At 44.8% G+C, this 9,297-nt stretch overlaps 1 pseudogene; it reads left to right on the forward strand.

Annotated features, from left to right (window-relative positions):
- The first annotated feature begins 8,839 nt into the window (after nucleotides 1-8,839).
- On the forward strand, nucleotides 8,840-8,956 carry LOC124778363 (annotated as a pseudogene).
- The last annotated feature ends 341 nt before the right edge of the window (nucleotides 8,957-9,297 follow it).

A 9,297-nucleotide genomic window follows, 5' to 3' on the forward strand; every position in this document is an offset into this window, starting at 1 on the left:
CAAACTGCGTGAAAATGTAATCATATGTCAGTTCTCGTATAATATATTTGTCCAATGAATACCCGATTATCATCTGCATTTCTTCTTGGTGTAGCAGTTTTAATGGCCAGTAGTGTACATTACAAAACAATAAGATTGCATAAAGTTCATATTCCAGTATTTTCATCAATCACAATTCCACACTTAGATTCTGCAGCCACTGCACAGCTTGTGGTGTTGCCCTCCGGAAGTCATCAGTGCCGGTGAACACCGTCAGTGGACACTCGCTGACGATGTGGTGGATGGTTTGTTCTTTGGCACCACAGTCGCACCCAGGATTAGGTCTCAAGTTCCATCTGTACATCGGGGATCCGCATCGGCCATGACCTGTCCGTATTCTGTTCAGTGTTACTCAGGTTTTCCTTGGAAGGCGAAAGCCAGCTGGATACTTGGGAGTCTCAAATAAAGTATGCCATCTTGGACTGGGTATGTTTCTCCGGACCTTTAGTCAGATTTCAACGCCATTGTAGTTTTGAATTTGCTGTACAGTCTTCACAGGAGGATTTCTGGATTTGAATCTTCTAAATACAGTAAGCTCCTGGTGGATTGGTAGGTCTGTATTACTGGAGATCACGTTGCAGCGTCGTATATAAGGCAGTTCGATGTTACTGAGGACTGGTAGCCAGTAGAGTGGAGTGGTTTTAATAGCTCCAGCAATTATTCGCATCGTCTGCTTTAGCACCACAGCTACTTTTGCTACGTGCGCGCTGGAAACTAGTCACACGTGGGTAACGTTTATGTGACTAGCTTCAAGCGGGTGCTTTCAGAGATGTCATACCATCGTTTTATTATAGTACTTCGGAATGCCAAAGCGTCTTACCTCAGTAGTATGAATGAGTGGTGTCTGTTCTCTCAGATGAGCTTGGAGGACATGGACGGGGACTGTGGATATGTGGCGCTAGGTGCAAGTGTGAGTTGACCGCGGAGCATGCCGAGATAGTCCATGCATTTGCGATAAACACTGTGTCTCGATAGCACAGTGTTTAACACAACTGCCTAGTAAGCAGAAAACTCCGGGTTTAGGTCCCAGTCTGGCACACATTTTCAGTTGTCGCCGCTGATTCCACATAAAGTCGTATCCTTTCTTTTCTTCCTCCACCCCTTCCACCTTCAATTTACAGAACATGTCTTATCTCAATAATTGTGCTAATATTTACCACTGTTTTCTGAGTAGGATAGCTCTGCTGCTAGTGTTCCTCGAACTATGGGGTTTAGACCCCGAGTTACGTAGCGGAGGAGAGATTGAGAAAAAATTATTGTTAATAATATAGCTGATATTAATTTGTTATTATTATTATTTATAACAAAGACGTACACCGTGATAGCTGACAAACCAGTTCCTGTACAGAGCATAAATGACAATTGCATTTATAAGGGTTGGAACTGCAATAGTGGCAAAAGAGTTACATGTTTACACTTGTTACTGTCCTTCAAAGTAGTCACTAGCGTTGTGTAGAATCCGTCGCCACCGATGTGGAAGGCGTAGTATACCGTTAGCAGAGCCTGTTCTGTTGATGGTGCGAGTGGAGCGGTCTGTAGTTATGGTGATTCTTGTGTACGACTGTGATGGTGTTATCCTAACGCGTTACGTTACTCCACGGCAGACCGTCAATGCACAGTATTACTGTTCGTTTTTGGAGCATCACCTGCAACCAGCTTTGCGAAAGAAGCGGCGACACTTTCTGCGCAACCCACCCATCATTTTGCACGACAATGCGCGGGCGCATGCAGCGGAAGCTGTCACTGGTCTGTTTGGTCGTGGGACAGGGACGTACTGTACCATCCACCATACTCCCCGGAGTTAAGTCCTTGTGACTTTGATTTGATTCCGAAGATGAAGGAACCACTTCGTGGCATTCGCTTCAGAACTTTTCCAGAGATTCTACAGGCAGTAGACCGCTCCATTCGCACCATCAACAGAACAGGCTCTGCTGACGGTATACTACGCCTTCCACATCGCTGGCAACGGGTTCTACACAACGCTGGTGACTACTTTGAAGGATAGTAACAGGTGCAAACATGTAACTCTTTTGTATTGGTTGTGAATAAATAGTTGCCACTATTTAAGTTCTAACCCTCTTATTCAGATGGAGGGAGGGGGGAGGGGGAAGTTTGATTCCTATTGGAATTTTATTACTAGGTGACGTGACCTCGTCCTAGACAGTTATCTGTTCCACAACTCTGACAGTGGGGGAGGAAGGGAGGGGGACTTACCTCATCTATTAAGGTCAGTTTCATCTCATTCTCTCACTCTTACACTACAAACCTTATGCAATGGCGTAGACCAAATGGAGTATTTATCATCATAAATATCTGTGTAAGAAATTTGCAAATATGCTTCTTCAAGATCTAGTTCGCCAAACTACACAGTACCAACTACTTTTGACATCAGTTTTTCCAGCTTGGGAATGAGATATGAGTCCATTAACCATCGCTCTGAGGTCACTGCAAATGAGTAGTGGGCTGTGTGGTGGCTGTACAACTACAGTCGGCGTTGTTCGTGGGCTACTGGGCATAGCTTCCATGGCCTCACTCTGTTGAAGACAGTTGAGTTCATGCTTTCGTTTATTTTTTAACGCAAAGGGAATGTTGTGTACTTTCCAAAATTTCGGCAACGAATTGAGCTTCAGCGTGATGTGTCCCTGTTAACCTTTAATACTGCTTACTGTTTCGGAAAAAATGCAACAGCTGTTTCAACTTCAATTTGGAACGTCAGTTTCAATTTGATTCGCCTCTTTATGAATGGTGAAACCCGAAGCACTGCACAGGTCTAGTCCTAATACATTAGTTGCTTTATCTGAATTTGCAACTATGGGTTTAACTTGTTTCGTAAATTGTTGAGACGTAGCATCTGTTGAAAATTATCCTTTTAAAGGAATCTCCTGATTGGTTAACTCAGTAGCGAACTTTGAAAGTCTATTAACTTTGGTAGTCCTAATTTTTGGTTTGCCTGTTGGTTAGTCATTGAAACTGACGATCCTGTGTTAATTTAAAAGTTGATAAGCACTTTAAGAGTTACAGAAAATGACTTGTTATTGACAGAGAGAATGGCATTCGTGGAACATTTCGTCCGAGAAAGTCCTTTTTTTCCTTTTTTTAACTGCACGTGGTTGTTATGAACACTACTGACCTTTTACCGTGAAGCAGTGCAGTATGTTTGAGTGCTTTTTTTGGGGCTTCGTGTTTCTTACCTCAGTCCTACGTCTGCTGTTTTTACAGTAATCATAATGTGCATTCCAGTAGGAACAGTTGTCTCTTTTGTGATTTACCCCACAAGCGTGACAAGATCGTAATTTAGCACTTCTAAACTTGTCGACTGACTGCTTCAGTCGAGTAGTGTGATGGCTGTGTGTTTTCTGGGTGTGGCCGTGCTGGTCGTTTGGGAGTGCCAGTTGTTGACATACAGTGAACAAACACGTCTGCGTCCTCGCACTGTAATGCTTCAGCAGATGCATGCGTTTGTTTGCATGTTCTAACTGCCCTGCAAATGAATAATCCTCTCTTTATAGCTCTGATCTGACTCCCTAAAACACTGAAATAATCTACATCTAGCAGCAGCAACATGGACTTGTGACTCAGAGTACTTTTATGTAGTAACGTGCAGGGTGACAATCATTGAATTATATGACAAAGATGTAAATTAGTTACAAATTACGGCGTGCATCCACTTTATTCAGCGTGTAAACGTCACTACAGATATTCGGATTTAGGTTATAGCACGTGCGATAGGCCTGCCATCGTTTACCATGATGTGGCGCAGACGAATAGCAAAATTCTGCTTGACCCACTGAAGTGTCGGGACATCGATGCTGTCGTTGATCTCCTGAACGGCTGTTTTCAGCTCACCAATGGTTTTGGCGTTATTGCTGTACACCTTGTCTTTAATATAGCTCCGCAAAAGGAATCGTACGTGTTCAGATGGGGAGAATACGGCGACCAATAGAGGCACATGCCAGTGGCCTCTGGATACCCCAGAGCCAGAATGCGGTTCCCGAAGTGCTCCTCCAGGACATATACACTCTTCTGCTTCGATGGGGTCGAGCTCCGTCTTGCATGCACGACGTCTTGTCGAAATCAGGGTCACTTTGGATAATGGGGATGAAATCATCTTCCAAAACCTTCACGTACCATTCGGAAGTCAGCGTGCCATCAAGGAATATCACATCGATTATTCCGTAACTCTGCACACCAAACGGTCACTTATTGAGGGTGAAGGGAATACTCGATCGCGAAATGCGGATTCTCAGTCCCCCAAATGGGCCAATTTTCCTTATTGACGAGCTCGTCCAAATGAAAGTGGACTTCGTCGCTTAACCAAATCGTACTAATTTCCATCATGCTCCGCGGCCAACCTTGCAGTTTTAACATCTTAAGGCAAACCGTTCAGAAGGTATGACGACTTTATCTCATATAGTTTAATAACTTTCACCCTGTATCTTTAATGATAGGGTAGGAGAGAGACCGATTCACAGGTAACAGACCATTTCTGGAGGACCTGAAATACAGTGGGGCCTCAATAAGCAAGTAAAAATGATTTTCATTCCACATCATCTGATATACTGTATGAAGAATGATGAAATGCTGCTCCAGACGTCGTACGTAATTTTTTCAACCTCAAGTTTCTGATCGTACCGGGAAAGTATGGCAGCGGCATTTTAGATTGTACGAAGGTGGTTTGAAAAGTTCTCGGAATCACCACGAGAGGTCAGCGCTAGCGCAACGAGTTGTTCACGTGATATTCATTTGACTGTGCCATGTCAGTGCTCTTGGTAGAGAGCTGTGGCGGTGACGTGGCTCAGTTGTTGTTCCCGCGTAGTGATTTGGTTGATGGAAAAAATCGAGAATCGAGAAATCATTAAGTAATTCGTAAAGAAAGGTATGAAAGCAAAGGAATTTCATGCCTATTTCTATAATACACTGGGGGACTCTACTTCTTCACATTCAACTGTCGCCAAGTGGACAGATGAATTTAAATTTGGTCGGAAGATCTTAGATGTTGATCCGTGCAGTGGTCGGCCAAGATGTCTCACTACTCCAGAAATGCACGAAATGCTAGTGGAGGATCGCCGACTGGAAGTGCGTGAAATTGCTCGCGCTTACCAGATGTCATCTGAAAGGGTACATCACATTTTAACTGAAAAATTAGAAATGAAAAAATTTTCTGCAAGATTGGTGGCGCGACTCTTGACGCGCCCCCGCACGCATGTGCCATCGCCATGGCAAAATTACACGAACCAAGGTAGGAATTGTTGCCACACCCACCTTATTCAGCTAATATGGCTCTGACAGACATCCATCTCTTCCCAAAGCTGAAAATTTTGGACGAAGATTCACTTCAAACGAAGAAATGATAGCCGGAGTCGACAACTACTTGGCAGGCCTGGAGGAAACTCATTTTCGAGATGGGATCAGGGCACTGGATCAGCGTTGAAAAAATTGGAAATTTGTGGTGAGGACTATGGCATTGAACTGCACGGTCCGTAGGCGTACACACTACTTAATCTATCTTAAATTAACTTATGCTAAGGACAACACAAACACCCATGCCCGAGGGAGAATTCGAACGTCCGACGAGGGGAGTCGCGCTAACCGTGCAAAGCGCCTTAAACCACGCGACTATCTCGCGCGGCACATCGTTGGACCAAGTGCATTAATGTACAAGGAGACTACATTGAAAAATAAAAAAAGTTTCAATGATGTAAGCACTTTTTTAAATTCTGTTCCGAGAACTTTTCAAACCACCCCCGTAGTAGTTGTTTTTGGCCTTCGTCCTTGCTTTCTTCAAGTGTGTCCAAGCGTGCCACCATGAGCTCCTTCGTTGCTGAGGTTTTTGTAATGATTGGAGCATGGGCTGTAGGACAGTCACTTCCAGTTGGCCGAACTGAGAAACATGTTCAGAACAGTGTAAAATTCTCAAAAATAATCCTGAAAAGAAAGCGGATTATCAGTCCCAAAATCTAGTATGCAAACAATAATATACACCGTGAAGTGCTGCCATAAAAAAATCAAAAAAATACATGCACTCTAAAATAATATAAAATGAAAATGCCTTCTTACTTCGTAATCTTGTCTCCGGTATGCGTTCTTTCTTCTTGTCACCCTTACTGACGGAATAAATATGCAGGGCTGCAATGCCTCGTTGCCAGTCTTGGGAAAAGACAAAAATATCATCAGTCTGAACTTTCGTACCTGTCGAAATTTTTCTTCAAATCTATAAAGTTTGCCTTGTCATCAGTGTTGGAATACTGGTCCTAAACCATTTACCTCACCACCAACGTTGGGACGTTTCAACTAATTGTTACTATCAGTTCAGCCCAAACACTCGCGCTAACAGAAAGCGTATTTCGACTATAGTTCTCATTAAGGCTGCACTGTGCACGCTTATAACTTGCTTGACAGGAAGGCTCTAGAACAAGAATACAGCACACAGTAAGAATAATCAATAACATTTATTAATAATGATGAAACATAATTGTACTTAACATCGGTAACAGTTTCATGCGTGGCTCTTGAAGTCCTAAACCTAATACGAAGGGCGGTCAGGCATGACTTACAATAGCGTTGTTTTAGAAACGCCACCCATGCTGTGAACATCTCCTCTTGTAGGAGAAGAAGCGATTCTAGTACGCCACGTACATGCTAGCTGGCAATTGCGAACGTGTATAGTGAAAGTACAGCGCCTGTTTGTTGTTAAGTGGAGAAAGCAATGGACAATACGGAAGACAACTATCTTGGACGAAGATGGACCGTATTGTTTTTGTGGCAGAACGGAGTCAAAAGCTCCTGTCCAAAAGACTGTTTACAACAGGCTCTCTGGATTTGGTAGCGGAAGGGAATCTGCACGAAAGAATATGAGTACTGGTCGTCTCTCAAGATCTGCGGTCTCCGGGAAACATTGAGGTTGTATTTCAATTGATTACGACTGACGGACGTATACCCTATGATGAACCGGAATGGTCGACCGGTCTCGGCTGTGCAACCCTGCAATCCATAATTCACGACGATTTGGATGAGAAAAATGTGTGTGCACCATGAGTTCCACCGTCCTTAACACAGATCCAAAAGGAGAACAGAGTTCAAGTCTGTCTTCGACTATCGGAAATGAAGAATGAAGATGCAGAGTTTTTTGGAGAAATTGGTAACTGGTGACGGATCATAGTAGCATATAAGTGAGAAGAAAGTCCAATCCATGCAATGGAATAATCCTGGGGTTCCCAGCCCAAGGAATTTCGCACTGCTCCGCCTGCAGGTAAGCAGATGATAGTCTTTTGGGACACTTGCGGCATAGTGCTAATGGACTGGCTTCCACAAGCAACAACTCTCAACAGCAGGAAGTACTGTGACACAGTGACACGGCTTAGACGCAGGATTCAACAAAGGCCACAAGGAAAATGGTCGAAAGGAGTATTCCTCCAGCATGACAATGTATAGCCTCAAACTAGCAATGTCATGACTGCAAAGTTTCCATCACTGGGGTGCACAGTTGTGCCACACCCACCATATATACCGGATCTCGTTCCATCTGATTATGCTTTATTCGATAACACAAAGGACGCACTGTGAGGTAAGAGGTTTGGCAACAACGAAGAGCTGCAGGCAGCTGTCCACGAGTGAGTGCGTAGTACTCACAAGCAGTACACAATAATGAAGTTGCCAGGAAGGTGGCAGCGGTGTACTGAAGTCAGTGGGAACTATACTGACACATCCCAAGTACTTTGACTCATGTTCATTAATAAATAAGGAACAAAAAACTACTATTGTAAATCATTTCCGAATGCCCTTCGTACAATGAAATCCTCATAACTTGGCTGTCTCTTGGCAGTCTGTGATATAGTCACTATGAGTGGAAGTATCATGTGGACATGCCTGCCCGGTTAGCCACGCAGTCTAACACACTGCATCCCGAGCAGGAAGGCATGCCGGTCCCCGGCACGAATCCGTCCGGTGGGTTAGTGTCGAGATCCGGTGTGCAGGTCAGCCTGTGGGTGGTTTTTAAGGCGGTTTTCCATCTGCCTCTGCGGATGCGGGCTGGTTCCGCTTATTCCACCTCAGTTACACTACGCCGGCTATTGGTGCGCAAACACTGTCTCCACGTACACTTACACCATCATTTTATCATTACTCTACCACACAAACTTTTGGAATTGAATTACACTCGCTGGTATGAGACGTTCCTGGGAGGGGAGGAGTCCACTGGGAGGCCGAACCGCACAATAACGTTGGGTTCTGTGTGGGGTGGCGGTGGGGTGGGTGAACTGCTGTGGCCTGTTGTTGGGTTGTGAACCACTGAGGGCTACGGCGGGATGAAACTTCTCCGTCGTTTCTAGGTCTCCGGTTTCAGTACACAATACACACAGTACAATCATGTAGGCATTCACAAGGGGACCAGCAGACCCATTAATCACAGATTTTGATGAGATTGTAATAGAAAGACCTGTTCTCACCTACTTGGCTAGCAGCTTTTCATGTGACGTTTCCCGTATTCCGAAAAAGTCGACGTTGAATTTTTGGATGTACCTCCGACACCTGCAACGGTAAACATACACTGAGGAAGCAAATGTAGTGCAGCAGCTAGGATTCGTGGCTACTACGCTGGCGATACAGTTTCAAATCGTGTGTATGAATTTCCTTTATTTTTTCATTGTGCAGAATATCATTAAATACTATGCGTCACTCTAGATCCAAACGAACGTACTCATCTCTAATTTTGATCTCAATTATGTAACTAATAATGATCAGAACGGCTGCCAGTGCCATTCGACTTAGGGCCTACAATAGAACCATTGCGGAACAAGGAGCGGGCAACGGCCTTGCCGCAGTGGATACACCGGTTCCCGTGAGATCACCGAAGTTAAGCGCTATTGGGCGTGGCCAGCACTTGGATGGGCGACCATCCAGCCGCCATGCGCTGTTGCCATTTTTCGGGGTGCACTCAGCCTCGTGATGCCAATTGGGGAGCTACTCGACCGAATAGTAGCGGCTTCGGTCAAGAATACCATCATAACGACTGGGAGAGCGGTGTGCTGAGCCCACTCCCCTCCTATCCGCATCCTCCTCTGAGGATGACACGGCGGTCGGATGGTCCCGGTAGGCCACTCGTGGCCTGAAGACGGAGTGGAGTGCGGAAGAAGGAGCGAAAACCATTCCGGTGCACAAATGCTTCTGAACGAAATTAGTCATCATTCACAGCACAGTATACCGTAACTGCGTCAGGAAAGATATTTCCTTACGTTTTTCTATGTATGCAAGAACTTCCGG

This window comes from Schistocerca piceifrons, chromosome 2, assembly GCF_021461385.2.
Source record: "Schistocerca piceifrons isolate TAMUIC-IGC-003096 chromosome 2, iqSchPice1.1, whole genome shotgun sequence".
Classification (NCBI taxonomy): Eukaryota; Metazoa; Arthropoda; class Insecta; order Orthoptera; family Acrididae; genus Schistocerca; species Schistocerca piceifrons.